General features: G+C 46.7%; 1 long non-coding RNA gene across 1 annotated transcript; it reads left to right on the forward strand.

Annotated features, from left to right (window-relative positions):
* The first annotated feature begins 4,400 nt into the window (after positions 1-4,400).
* LOC127679819 (uncharacterized) lies at positions 4,401-8,685 on the forward strand. The gene is made up of 3 exons (XR_007976912.1): positions 4,401-4,493; positions 5,227-5,519; positions 7,663-8,685. It is a non-coding gene; the product is annotated as an uncharacterized LOC127679819 (long non-coding RNA).
* The last annotated feature ends 6,744 nt before the right edge of the window (positions 8,686-15,429 follow it).

Below are 15,429 nucleotides of genomic sequence, written 5' to 3' on the forward strand. Positions count from 1 at the left end.
AGGAAGTTGTGGTTTTTTAGTCTGTTTTTCCTCTAGAGGGACAATATGGAAAATTGAATACATCACCCATTCTATACATAGTTTCAGTTCTCCAATGTCAGAAATGTATTTATCAGGCCACAAAGGCCTATAACCTGAGTTCAATCCTCCGGACCCACACAATATAGAAAACCAGTTCCTGCAGATCGTCTTCTGATGTCCATACTACACTGCTTCCTGAACACACACACACACACACACACACACATGTACCTCCTCATTCTCTCTCCTTTCCCTCCCCCCTCTGAATAAATGTGGGGTTATTTTTAATTTTGGATCCAAGTTCACTTAACATTCTTGATGGAGGCAGTAAAAACTTTGTTAATCTCACTCAAAAGCACATTTTAATGTAAGCTTTTTCTTAGAATTATTATTTTATGTGCATGGGTGTTTTGCCTGCTTGCTATCTACTCCTTTTGGGTGTGACTCCCTTCTGCTCTAGAGATAGCAGGAGTGCTCTTAGGTTGCGGGTTTGTTTCTTATGTTCTATAAATATCTGTTAGGGCCATTTGGTTCTTGATGTCAGTTAGCTTGAGCACTGCTCCGTTTAGTTTTGTCTGGTTGGTCTGTCAGTGAGATTAGGTACTGAAGTCTCCACTATGTGTGTGAATCAATGTGTGTTGTAAGCCGCAGTAGTGTTTATTTTATGAATTTGGGTTCCTTGCTTTTGGTGCACAGATGTTCAGAATTGCAGTGTCCTCATAGTAGATGTTTCCCTTTTATGAATACATAGTGCCCTTCCCTCTCTTCTGATTATGTTGGTTTGAAGTCGTTTAGACAGATATAAAAAAAAAAATGGCTACACCAGCTTGCTGCTTAGGTCTATTTGCTGCTTGGACTATCTTTTCCCAGTCCTTTATCCTGAGGTGATGTCTATCTTTGATGTTAAGGTGTGTTTCTTGGATGTAGCAGAAGGGATGGACTCTGTTTTCACATCCATTCTGTTAATCTATATCTTTTTATTAAGGGATTAAGTCTGCTGATGTTGGAATATATCAATGAGCAGTGTTTATTATTTGTTGGTGGTAGTATGTGTGTGTGTGTGTGTGTGTGTGTGTTTGTTTCTCCTCTTTTTGATTTTTTTCTGGCATTATTTATGTCCAAATATTATGTATTTATGTTTTCTTGGGTATGTTAATCTCTTTGGGTTAGAGTTTTCGTTATGATGTGTTCTATAGGGCTGCATTTGTGTGTCTATATATCGCTTAAATTTGTTTATATAATGGAACGCCTTATTCCCTCCACGATAATTGAAATCTATGCTGGGTATAGTAGTCTGCGCTGGCGTATGTGGTCTCTTAGGGTCTGTGGAATATCCTTTCGGGCCCTTCCGGCTTCTAGGTGTAATTCTAATAGGTGTGCCCTCATATGTTACTTGGTCCTTTTTCCCCTGACAATTTCACTATTCTTCCTTTGCTCTGTGTGTTTCGTTTCTGACTGTTGTATGCCGGGGTGACTTTGTTTTCATGTGTAGTATTATTTGGTTTCTGTGTGTTTCTTGTATTTGGGTACGCATCTCCTCTTTTAGGTTAATCAAATGTTCTGACATGATTGCTTTGAAAATATTTTCTGTGCCTTTCACCTGTGTCTCTTCTCCATCCTTTATTCCTGTTATTCTTAGGTTTGGTCGTTTCATAGTGTCCCAGATTTCCTGGATGTTTTGTGCCATGAATTTTTTAGATTTAGCATTTTCTTTGATCAAAGTATCCTTTTCTTCTATGTTCTCTTCAATGACTGAGATTCTCTTATGTATTCTGTTGTTGATGCTTACCTTGAGGGTCCTGTTTGAGCTACATTTATTTTCCAGATTTCCTTCAGTTTGGGTTTTTACTGATTCTATTTTCACTTTCAGGTGTTAATGTGTTTTATACATTTCCTTCCACTGTTTGTGTTCTCATAGATCTCTTTAAGGGATTTATTCTTTTCTTCTTTGAGGGCCTCTATAACATTCATAAAGGCTATTTTAGGTCTTTTTCTTGTGCTTCAGCCAGATTGCAATATTCAGGGCCTCCTGTGGGTAGCATGGTTGCTGGACTCTAGTGGAGAAACATTGTCCTAGCTGTTACTGTGTATGTTCACTAGCACCTACCTAGGCATCTGGGTTTGGGAAGATTGAAATTCTAGGTGCTGAGATCTGGTCTTTGTTGGGTGTTTGTTCCTTGGTTTTTGTCACCCTCCCTGGTTCTTAGGAGAGTGTGGTGATTGTGTGTTGCCTGGTAGGAAATTCTTCTGAGATCCAGATAGGTGTGGACACTGCTTCCCTGGTCGGAAACTTATTATTATACGTTTTAATTGACTTACAAAAGTAATAGAAGTTCTGGAGAAATTGCTAACACTTAGAGTGTTCAGGAACATTGGAGATCACTCAAATAGTTTTTAGGTGAGCTCCTGCTTCTGAAGGTGTCAATAACTTAACCATCAGACTTGGAAATTGCCACAACTGTTCAAACTGTGCAATCAATTTGCTGTGGAATTCTGTGTTCTTCACAGCATCCAAAGGTTCTTGAAAATCAGGCCGGCCCAGCTCAAATTTGTATTGAGGTAAAATAATTTTCAGAAACATAAAACCAATAGGGAATATTTATCATTCAGTACTTTAGTCTTTATAGAACAAGACACATTAGAATAAGATTGTAATATCAGCTATATAAACCAATCTCGAGTGCTGTGCTATAAAGAACGACTTTTATGGGATCGAGGCTTCAGCTCGAGTTGCATGGCTCCAGATCTGGTTCCCTTCCATTCTCAGCACTTGTTACTGAGAGGAGCCCCTGGAAGAAGTATTTTCTGGTCTCCCCAGTCCGTGGATCTCAGCAAGTATTCAACTCGTCGTCTAAACCCGCCAGTGGATGAACAGTAACAACAACCGCTTCAGAAGGATAACACATGAGCAGTAAAAGGGAAGGGGCGAGGGTCAGCAGAGGCTGTGACCAGTTAATAAAACAAGGCAGCGTGACCCCAACTCCAATCTAAAGATGAGAGAGAGATGGGAAAATGAAGAGATCATTCTGAAGGAAATCCTGTGTATCCTCAGTTTTCAGCAATACACGGAGAATTTACAGGGCTCGGAATTTGCGGAATTTTAAAGCAAGTCTCTCTGTCTCTATCTCTGTGTCTCTCTCACACACACCTACAGTTCTTTTAATTAGTATGTGTTTAAACTATTCTGTCCTGATGGGTGACTTAGGAAATTCAGGTTCTGTTGTGTTTATAAAAAGATAAAGTGAGGGGGGATATGTTTTGGTGGATGTGTGGTGAGATGAGAGAGAGAGAGAAGGGAGGGAGGGAGGAAGGGAGGGAGGGAGAAAGGGGGAGGAGAGGGAAGGGGAGAGGAGGGAGGGAAGGGAAGGGGAGAGGAGGGGAAGGGCATGGGGAAGAGAGGAGGGAGGAGAGGGGGAAGGAGAGGGGGCGGGAGGAGATAGGTGGGGCGGGAGGAGAAAGGGGTGGGGGGGAAGAAGAGAGAAAAGAGAAGAGGAGAAGAGAAGAGGCTGGTCAGTTTTGTCCACTGTGTTTCTCAGTAGTTATGGTACCACAATCCAGGCAGTCTCTTGTACCTATGTTCAAATCTTCTGAGACCTTGCAGGATAAACTGTTAGGCTTTGGGAGATTCTGCCTGTCATAAACTTAAGTATATTATTAATTAGCAGGCTTCTGACAAGATTGAGGGCTATATCGATTGGTCATATCTGAATAGAGCACACCATAATTTAATGGCAGTAGGAAAAATCATTTATGAAAACAGGATAGGAACAACAGTCTTAACTGGTAGATTGTGCAAGTAGAGAAAAACACATTTTGTATTAGCAGAGAAGCACCCGGCTTTGCATCAGTAAAGAAACACTTGGCTTAGAGTTGGTGTGGAGGACCAGAATGTAAAGGAATAAGAAAGCTGGCAGGGTGGCTTAAGATCGTGTGACAGAAAGTGAGTTTGTCCAGGCGGATTCAAGCCTGTGACACCAGCTGAGCCAGCAGGCCATGGGAACAGGCCAGAGTCATGAGAACATATCGCTAATGAAACAGACTGTAAAGAGAGGAGGCCGGTCCGCGGAGACGGGCCAGGGACAGGTGCACATGGATGTGCGGTTGAGGCACCAAGCGCAAGCACCCCGGCTGGTAGCGTGGGACCTGAAGAGCACAGATCGCGAGGAGCCCACGATTACAATGTGTGAGCCGCAGGTAGCGCAGGGTCACAGCACCACCAAACGGCAGCAGTGAGCAGGTGAGGCTGGGCTCCCTCCTGGAGGCCGCAGCCCAGAGCTTCCCGCGGTGGGCGGGCCCCGCCCGGCAGTCTGTGCCCGGTTTGTGTGGCAGGCAGCGGGGCTCATCACTCACTTCCAGTCCCAGGCGGGGGGGGGGGGGCCTCACCCACGGGCGTGTGCAAGTGTGAAGAAGCACAGGCAGATGGTGGAGCCCGCACGCGGGAAAACAGCTTAGCAGTCAACAGAGTCCGAAGGGTGAAAAGCTGATTTTCTCGCAGCTGCAGTGGGCAGGGTTCAGGAGCAGAGTCGGGGGGGGGGGGGGGGGACAGAGCTTGCACACGCGGGAAGGAGGATGCTCGTGCTGTGGGAAAGCGAGGGTCTCAGCAGAGTCCCTGGCAGGACACAAGGGGCGGGGCCAGACCTGCTTTTCCCGCAGCAAACCCGGAGTAGAGCAGAGAGGGGAGAAGGGGGAGAGGGGAGGAGGGGAAAGAGGGGAGGGGGGAGAGGGGAGGAGGAGGAGAGGGGAGGAGGGGGAGAGGGGAGAAGGGGTGAGGGGAGAAGGGGGAGAGGGGAGAAGGGGGAGAGGGGAGGAGGGGGAGAGGGGAGAAGGGGAAAAGAGGAGAGAAGGGGTGAGGGGAGAAGGGGGAGAGGGGAGAAGGGGGAGAGGGGAGGAGGGGGAGAGGGCAGAAGGAGGACAGGGGAGGAGGGGGAGAGGGGTGAAGGGGGAGAGGGGATAAGGGGGACAGGGGAGGAGGGGGAGAGGGGAGGAGGGGGAGAGGGGAGGAGGGGGAGAGGGGAGAAGGGGGACAGGGGAGGAGGGGCAGAGGGGAGGAGGGGCAGAGAGGAGGAGGGGGAGAGGGGAGGAGGGGGAGAGGGGAGAAGGGGGACAGGGGAGGAGGGGCAGAGGGGAGGAGGGGCAGAGGGGAGAAGGGGGAGTGCCAGTTTAGTGGCCATGTAGAGATACTGCTTTCTGCTTACTGTGAATTAGACCAGGACACCCCTTGGGACAAGGCTGCGAAGACAGAACCATGGGTGCCGAAGGGTTGTTCACAACCCTCTAAAGCTAACTACAGCTCCTAACTACTGAGCTGCCCCTACCGGCGTCCAGAGCATCGTCAACAACCAGAGGGATTTCCAGCACAGGCCGGACCGCCAGGTTGTCACGTGATGCGCAGAGGCTGCTCTCCGGGCCCTGGGCTACAGAGAGCAGTTTACCCAGGCCCGGGGATTTCTCAGCAGAGAGGAAGAATCTCACCCAAGGGGAAAAGTCCTAAAACCAGGGTCAGTGAAGACTGAAGTGTCCATCCTCGAGGGCAGCACGGGGCTGGCTCTGAGCTCAGGAACTCTCCCTGGGACCAGTGTGGGGAGGGGCTGGCCAGTTCTCCAAAGTTTGGGCTAGCGAGTGCTGGATCTCCGTGCGGTAGCCGGGGTGCACACCAGCAGAGTTCCTAAATCTGAGGCACGGCATCATATGATGTGTTTATAAAAAGATAACGAGGGGGACGTGCTCTGTGGAGGTGTAGTCAGGCATGGGGGCAGGAGGTGCCCATGCGGGACCATGCTGAGGCGTCCCCTGCCCCTGAGGGACCAGACACACGACAGTATATTATAGAAGGGAGTTTATTCAGGGCATGCGGAGGGGCGATGAGAGGCTGGCGGAGGCAGAGAAAGAGAGAGAGAAATAGAGGCCAGCCATGAGCACGTGGAGAGAGGGGGGGAAGGGAATGGGGGGGTAGAGCGGGAGCAGGAAGGCCAGAACAAGAAAGAGGGAGGGTCAAGCACCCCCTTTTATAGTGAGTCAGGCACACCTGGCTGTTGCCAGGCAACTGTGGGGCAGAGCTTAGACAAAATGCTAACAGGTTCCATGAAGGTTTTATTACTTTTTGTATTTAACATGATCACTTGTCCACATTCACTCTATAATTATTTTACTGAAGTGATCATTTGTGGAAACTTGTCTGGAATTCATGCCCTCAAGTTAGGATGCTTTGAAGATAATAGTACCCAGCCCTAACGGGGACTGGATATTAAAACCCCCAGAATGTGTTGTTAACTAAATACCACTGATATTCTCAATTTCCATTTTTCTTAGCTTTATATTTCACATAATTAAATTCACTTTAAGTAAGTTTTTAGTACCCAAGCAGAGAAAGATGTTTTGAATATCATTTAAAATAATAAATTATCTTTAGATGACTTATTAACTCATCAAGTTACTTTTGGTACATGTGTGGTATTTTCATATAAAATATTTGGAACGATGTTGACTCTTAGAGCCTTTTCCAAGGACGAATGCAGGTTCTCTCTGGAGATGTATGTCTGTATACCATGGGCATGAAATGCCCGTGGGGGCCAAAAGAGGGCACAGAGCCCTGGGACTGGAGTTACATACACTTTTGAGTCACTGTGTGGGTGCTGAGAACCGAACACATTCTCTGGGAAAGCGACCAGAGCTCCTAACTACCGAGCCGTCTATGCAACCCAGAAAAGCTTATTTTTAATGTGTAGCTAAATGGAAAATACACATGAAGCCCTCTGTGACTGAGTTGAGAACTTTTTTTCATAGAACAAATCTTTGCTTAAACAACTAGCAGGCAAGCTATTAGAATGAATACAGCAGCTTCTGGGAAAATAAATGACAGTATTCTAAACCACAACTAGAACTGGGAAACCTTTATCTACCACAGTCATCAGGACAGCTTCCTTGGCATTTAAATTCTTAACTGGGGAGTGTGGTGATATTGACAGGTGCTTGTCAGCATTGTGTAGAAAATGTGGCAGTGTTTAGACACTCTGTATAACTGAGCAATCATATTGTCAAATGACCAAAGAAGCCAGTTTTCAAAAGTTACTTTTGGTGGAGTCTATTGTACCAGAATACCCAGAGTTCATTTGATAGGAAGAAACTAGTTGAGTTTTGACATAACACTGAAAAATAGCCAGGATTATTAAAAAAAAAAAAAAAAAAAAAAAAAAACTGGGTCTGGAGAGCTGAGTTAAGAATATTGGCTACTTTCTATAGGTCCTAAGTTCAAATCCCAGCAATGACAATGGTGGCTCACAAGCATCTGTAATGGGATCTGGTGTGTCTGAAGATAGTAACACTGTACTTATGCACATAAATAAGTTAATCTTTAAAAACACACACTCACAAAGTATTTTTCTTTCCAACTGCATGTCTGTATGAAGCCAATTTTCTTCTAAGGCTTCAACCAAAACAACTGAACTCGAGAGATGAATGCAGTGAGGTGACGCCCAGCTGCCTTCCATTAAGCCACATATTAAAGAAACTGGCAGAAATGCAAAACAAACATCATCCTTTTTTAGCATGTATTTTAGAATTTATTGCCATAGAAATAATTATAAGAATTTGTGTGTACGTGGGACTGATTTTTTAAGGCTATGTATTCTCTCTCTTCTCCAGATTTCTAGTGTCATGTTTCTGTAGCCACAGAGAAGCCCTTGGGGACCCTGTTCTTAAGAGTGTGAAAGGATCCTGAGACCAAAAGTGTGGAGAGCGGCCTGAGAGTCCTGACTGCCCCGCTGCCCACACCCACCACAGCGCAGGATACAGGCTCTCCTTCCCTTGGCTGATCGTCTTGGGAGACTGCATGTCAACCCTTTATCGTGTCTAAGTGCTGTAAAGTGTCTGTCTCAGACATTATTGCCACTAGCTTCCCTGGACACCAGAAGCCACCGTGTTCCCAATTCATTTGTAAAGAGAGAAGTTGACTTAATTCTACAAGTTTTCTTCTAGCTTCAATTATATGAATGCCGTTCTTTAAAAAAAAAAAAAAAAAATAGGGCTGGGGAGATGGCTCAGTGGTTAAGAGCACTGACTGCTCTTCCGTAGGTCCTGAGTTCAAATCCCAGCAACCACATGGTGACTCACAACCATCCGTAATGAGATCCGATGCCTTCTTCTGGAGTATCTGAAGACAGCTATGGTGTACTTACATATAATAATAAATAAATCTTAAAAAAATTTTTAAGCCCTCGAACACACTAGTTGAAGCCTGGTGTGGTGATACATACCTGTCATTTCAGCACTCAAGAAATGGTTCAGTTGGATAAAGGTGCTCCAGGTGAGCCTTAGGACCTGGGTTCAGATCTCTGAAATGGGCGTAAAAGACAGATGCAGCAACACAAATGAGTGATCCCAGCATTTCTACAGTAAGTCAGCTTTAGACTGGGTCGACAGGAAAACATTCAGAAGTGCCAATGCCCAGACCCCAAGTCCAGCATCAGTCATATCTAAAATGTCTCCCCCTGGGCTGGAGAGATAGCTCAGTGGTTAAGAGCGCTGACTGCTCTCCCAAGGTCCTGAGTTCAAATCCCAGCAACCACTTGGTGGCTCACAACCATCCGAAATGAGATCTGATGCCCTTTTCTGGGGTGTCTGAAGACAGTGACATATAATAAATAATAAATCTTTTACATACCATAAATAAACATACATATATTTACATATAATAAATAAATAAATCTTTTTTAAAAACAAAATGTCTCCCCTTTATTCTAGTGTATAACTGTGTGTTTAGTTAGGGTTACTATTGCTGCGATGAAACTCCATGAGCAAAAAAAGCAACTTGGGAGGAAAAGGTTCATTTCACTCACAGTTCTATATAAAGGTTCATCATCAAAAGCAGTGAGGGCAGGAACCTGGAGGCAGAAGCTCATGCAGAGGCCATGGAGAGGGTGCTGCTTACTGACTTGCTCCTCATGGCTTGCTCAGCCTGCTTTCACATAGAACCCCGGACCACCAGCCCAGGGGTGGCACCACACAAAATGGTACCCAATTATTACTAGTTAAGAAAATGCCCAATAGCAGGATCTTACATTTTCCAAACTGAGGTTCCCATCTCTAAGGTAACTCCAGCTTGTATCAAGCTGACATAAAACTACCCAGCACACCACGTTTGCTTTCTGATCAATGTAAAAACACACACATTTAAGATGGCATTCTGCCATTATTCTAAAGAGAACCTTTGTTGCTTATGATTTCAGTGCTATGAACAGACACCGTGACCAAGGACAACATTTCACTGGGCTGACTTGGAGGTTTAGAAGTTCAGTCCATTATCATCAAACTGGGAGCACGGCAGCATCCAGGTAGTCATGGTGCAGGAGGAGCTGAGAGTTCTCCATCTTCATCTGAAGGCCGCTGGGAGAAGACTGGCTCCCATGTGCTTAGGAAGAGAGTCTCATTGCTCATACCCACAGTGACCACTTCCTCCAACAAGGCTACTCCAAGAAGCCCACACCTCCTCATAGTGCCACTCCTGGGCCAAGCAGATTCAAACCACCACACAAAGTTGTTGGCTTCAGCGAGCTTCATCCGCTGGCAGGAGACCCAGCGTGACCCATCTGAAGGGAGCACTCAGAGCACACAGGAAACTCATCATTCTGTACCAGGTGCAGCAAGAAGCAGGGGGCAGGCACTAGTGGTCACGGGCAGGGCTGCGTGAAACGGGTCATTTCCAAATGATTGACCGTAACTCATCTTTTGGGTCCAGTATCTTTGACTCCATCATAGCCAGACATTAGAATTCACTGGCAGACTTGAGGCATCACACAATTTCAAGCCCGGGGAGACAAACCTGGACAGAGATCTACTTGTGACTCATCTCTAGTGTGACCAAAATGGAAGCTGCCTTGCTATGTGTCTACATATGAGCTAGAAATACACACTATCCCAAGCACGAAAGGGAAAGCACGTCTCTTACAACTCCCTCTTTTATAGTCTAGAATCTTTACTGCAGCCTGTGCGTGATTGAGTCACCAGGTTACGTTCCTAGTTGAGGGAGTTGGCAAAAGAGGGAGGCTCTGAAGTTACTTTACCTGGGGAAAACTTCTCGCAGTGGGAAAGAACAGGCACAGGTGACCTCAGAGAACTGGACCTACTATTCTGGCCTTACAGACTTAACCCAGTCAAATGAAAATCTGGCCTGTAGGGGGCAGACCTGCACCAAGGACCGCATAGTTCTCAGACTTTGGTCTCTTGGGGAAAGCACCTAGAGTTTTAAAACACCCATTATGGTTTTTGCATCAGATCCCGCCTGCTGTTGTTACCAGTGACTGTTGTTATTCCTCTGGGTAAAATGCCCTGTTCTAATCCACACAGCTGTTTACAGGCACAAAGAATAAGCATCCCTTTAGCAAGCCTTGACAAAAGGACTTTGATGATGCTTTGTGTCCAGACCTGCCTGTAGCCACCGCTGAAATAAAATGGGACAAGTTAGCTGACTCACCTGACCAATCTGTTTCTGCAGCACTTCAGGGAATTTAGGGAGACCTAGACGGGGCAACAAGGTGATTCCTCAGTTACAAGAAGTGATTGGAGACCAAGATGCTGACCTTGGCAGAGTTGTGCTGACCGGCCTTTGGGGCCAGGAAACCGTATCTTCGTGACCTTTGAACAAGACTTATCAGCACAAGCATTCCAAGGGTGCAATAGTGTGGTTTTGTTTTTAAGGTTTTATAATTACTGCAGAAAATCAAAACTGGTCGTCTGATACTCTCACCCTTTTGTGCATAAGAATGTAATGAATAGAAAAGCAGAAATTACTCTATTGCCCCACTGCTTACCTGGGTCTGCCCTGGATTTTACAGAAATAAGCACAAACACTGGGCAGAGGTCCTGCCTGGCTTGGAAGGCCTCTTCCTGCTGCCCGTGAGCCACAGGTTAAAACTCTTGCCCTACAGAATGGCTGGATGCCAGGATCGAAGTCCCTTCCAGTACCTGCGCTTATAGCCAGTGGCCATGGTATCAGAAACTCAAGGCCCTTGCTTTCTAACCCTGACAATATCCTGGACCTGGGATCTCACATGCATCTCCAGACCCATAGATCAGTCACCTGCCCCCAAATCACCCCACACCTGCGTCTTCACAAGGTGCTAGTCTCAATTTGCCACCCTGTGATGAATGACTGCACTCCTTAGGTGGGATCTCCCCTTCACAACGAGAATCTCTAAGGAGGAAGCCAGCAGCCTGTCCTCAGACAGTCCTCAGCACAGAGTCTCAGAGCTGTCAAAGCCTCCAGCCAATGAGAGAGCAGCAAGAGGAAGGTACTGTGGGAGGGGAGGGGAGGGAAGGTGGAGGCTGCACACCAGACTAACTCTTGCTTTCTCCATAGATGTCTAAACTCAGAACTGTGAATGCCCTTGAGAAATGCTTTGACTCCAGCACTTGGTGCCTAAGCCCCACGCATCCTAAGGTACCTACAATGTGGCTGGTGATATTTCACACCTTTCCTGAATGGGAATGGGGCTTCACAGAGGAACCATGGAGAGCCATTAGTACTTGGAAAGAACACCAAAACTGGAAGTCACATTGCCCAGACCATTATTCCAGCCTCTCCCTTTTGCCAATGAACCACAGGCTCAGAAAGCTAACGGGGTATGCTTCTAGACATAGTTTGTGTATTAGTCAGGCTTCTCTAAAGTCACAAAACTTACGGGTAGTCTGTATAATAAGAAAACTTGTTAATGACTGACAGTCCATAGTTCAACTCCCAACAATGGTCAGCAACCTCTGTAAATGAAAGTCCAAAGATCTAACAGTTGTTCTGTTCCACAAGACAAGCAGGCAAAAAGGAGAGAGTCAGTCTTCCTTCTTCAATATCCTTACATAGGTCTCCAACAAAAGGTGTGGCCAGATTGAAGGTGTGTGCCACCACACCTAGATCTGAGGCTGGCTTTGTCCCAGATGACCTTAAACTCGGAGATCTCCCTGTCTTAATCTTCTGCAATTCACAGCCACTATGCCTTAAGATCTCTAAGCCAAGATCCAGGTCAGAGTTCATTCCAGATATAGTCAAGTTGACAACCAAAAGTGGCCACTACAGTTGGTATATAACATTGTAAGATTAAAGGTCCTGGGACTTAAGGAAGGCCAGGACCAGAGTTTCTTTGCTACCATATCCTTCTTTTAAGTCTGCCTAATTCTATTCCCTTTTGCTTGTCAGGTGTGACCTTCTTTACCCAAGACAGATCCCTCTAGATCATCCCCTAGCCTCTGTACCCCTCTTTCTATCTCTCTTCCTTCAATCAACACAAGAAGTCCTGCCAGGCTTTCAGAGACGCACACCCTATCTTAGTTAGGGTTTCCATTGCTGTGACAAAATGCCATGACCAAAAAGCAAGTTGGGGAGGAAAGGGTTTACTTGGCTTACACTTCCTCATCACTTGTTCATCACTGAAGAAAGTCAGGACAGGAACTCCAACAGGGCAGGACCCTGGAGACAGAAGCTCATGCGGAGCCCATGGAGGGGCGCTGCTTACTGGCTTTCTCATAGAACCCAGGACTACCAGCCCCAGGACTGCATCACAGGCAGATCTTATTGAGACATTTTCTCAACTGGGGTTCCCTCCTTTCAGATTACTCTCGTCTGAGTGCCATGGTGATGGAAGATCAGCCAGAGTACCCCTTAGCCACCTACCCCAAAGGGAAACAGCTGCCACACCCGCCCGCAGCTGTGGAGAGCTGATGATGGCTCATGGTAGGTTTAGTGAGTGTGTGTATCTGTGTCTCTGCATGTGCCTTCATGTAGACCTGCCACAACATATATATGGAGATCAGATGACGACTTGTCCGAGTGTGTTCTTTTCTTCACAATGTGAGTTCTAGGGATCAAACTCAGGCCATCAGGCTTAGCAACAAGTCCCCTTACCTTCTGAGCCATCTTTAGCAGTCACTTAGTTAATTTTTGAAGAGGTAACATATCGGCAGGGCTCAAAGGTTCCCAGTTCCGTGTTTGCCTCATCCCACCCTGGGCCCTTTCCTATCCCAACTTTTTAAAGGCAATTTTAATAGCTTTGTGCATATTTTTCCAGTTAGTCTCTAAGCAAATGAAAGAGAGGAAACGCGAGAGAGAAAGAGAATAAGGGGACCATAAGGCAACTGATTTTACCAAGAGAATTTTAGGTACTCAGAGTTTCATGAGCCACCAGGAGCTTTTTTTGTGATAGCTCTTTCTTGTAGCTAAAGCTCCTTACTCTAAAGAAAACTGGTTCCCATGGGACCAGTCACATGACTGTCACCCACAAACAGCCACCACCAGCTGTCTCAGTTCTGGGTCTGAGAGAGGAAAGGTGGCTCTGAGACCTGTCTTTGTTTCTTCACTCATTGAGCATTCCTATACTAGGCCCTGAGCCAGGTCCTAGGCACAAACACAGCCCCTGCACTTGTAGTATAAGGGAAGACAAAATAGGCCAAGCCTATGCTGAGATTATTCTATTACAGTTCCAAACAATTCCCGACTTAACAATTAGCTGAGTCCTGTAGCCAAAATGTACAAAGATTTGCACAGGAATGGCTCCATAGACTCATCTACTTGAATACTTAGTCACTAGGGAGTGGAACTCTGTCTTCGTTACGGTTTCATTGCTATGAAGAGACACCATGACCAAGACAACTCTTTTAAAGGAAAACATTTCATTGGGGCTGGCTTACAGATTCAGAGATTCAGTCTATTATCATGGTGGGAAGCATGGCAGCGTGCAGGCAGACATGATGCCAGGGGACCCAAGAGTTCTATATCTTGATCCAAAGGCAGCCAGGAGAAGACTGAACTCCACACAGGACTAAGCCTGAGCATAGGAGACTTCAGTACCCGCCCCCACAGTGATACACTTCCTCCAAGGCCATACCTGCTAATACGGCCACTCCCTATGGGCCAAGCATTCAAACTTGTAAGTCTATGGAAGTCAAACCTATTGAACCCACTACAAACTCTTTGATGAGATTAGAAGGATCAGGCGGGGTGGTCTTGTTAGAAGTGTGTCACTAAGGGTGGGGTTTGAGACCCTGGCCAGGCCCAGAGTCTTTCTAGGCCTTTCTAGCTCAGAATGTAGCTGTCATGTACCATGCGGGCAGCATGCTTCCTGCCATGGCGATAATGAATGAACTAAGCCTGAACCCGTAAGCAAGTCCCCAGTTAGATGTCTTTTTGTTTTTATGTGTTGCCTTGATCTTGATGTATCTTCACAGGACTGGAGCAGTGACTAACATGAGATGGATTCAGGTACAGCATGATTCAGAGCTTAAATTATGTCACTGGGAGCCATCCTTTGGTTCTGCATCTCTTGACTACTTGTCACCAGCTTAGATTGGTGGAACTGTAAACCCAAAACCCAAAACCCAAAACCCAGCAGTCAGGTGCCCTTAACCTTGAATGACGGTGTACATCACCTGCCCGGTTCCTGAACCAATCACTGAAGCCACCAGGGATGGATTATAGCCACTGGCCTGGCCAAGGTCACACGATCCACTTCAGAGTCCAAAGTTTGGACAATGCTATCCAAACACATAAAGCTGAGGAGTGGCACCTCAAAACAAAATTATTGCAGCCGCACACATGTAATTAAAAGTGAGATCAAGCGAGCTACAAAACGCCAAAGAGGCCTGGCCCAATAGGAGGCATCCAAGGCATCCCCAGGAAGGAGCAGGCAGCATGGAGGAGGCAGATGAATGCTGTTTGTAGACATGGACAGAGAGGCAGGAGGGGACCCTGAACAGTTACATTAGGTAGAGGGATGACCTAGCAGCTAAGAGCACATGCTGCTCTTACAGAATACCAGAGTCCTGTTGCCAGCACCCACCACGGAGAACATAAAACCTCCTGTAACTCCAGTTTCAAGGGTCCCCACACTCCTGGCCTCCGCAGGGACCTACATGTGCATGATGCACATACTGATAGCCTAGTGGTTCATGCCTGGAATACCAACACTGAAGAACCGGAAGCAAGGAGACTGCTAGATTTGGGCCAGCCTGGACTGCCCTGTGGGACCCTGTCTTTTAAAATAATAATATAATGGAGCCCAGACAGAGAGCAGAGGGATGACACGGGTGAGGTCTAAAGGCAGCCTACTTGAGCAAGGAGCCCATAAAATAGAGCTGCCTTGATTAATCTCCACATTTTATTGCCAAGACCCACCTAGAGTAGACTCCCGGTGGACTGAATGTTTCACGGCAGCGGCCAAGCACTGAGTGTGAGGATCAAGTCTGGCCACGCACTCCCTTTACCTGGCCCTCCTCCCCTCCGTGTCCCTTCTTGCTCCACTGGCCCCACACCCTGCAGCCCACAAGTGCTCCCTGCTCAAGCACTTCGGAGGCCTGGCTGCGGCCACAGGCCCCTGTCTCCTCCCCTTAGCAGACAAGTCGGAGGCTGGCCAGGGAACTGGGGCTTAG

Source organism: Apodemus sylvaticus, chromosome 3 (assembly GCF_947179515.1).
Source record: "Apodemus sylvaticus chromosome 3, mApoSyl1.1, whole genome shotgun sequence".
Taxonomy (NCBI): Eukaryota; Metazoa; Chordata; class Mammalia; order Rodentia; family Muridae; genus Apodemus; species Apodemus sylvaticus.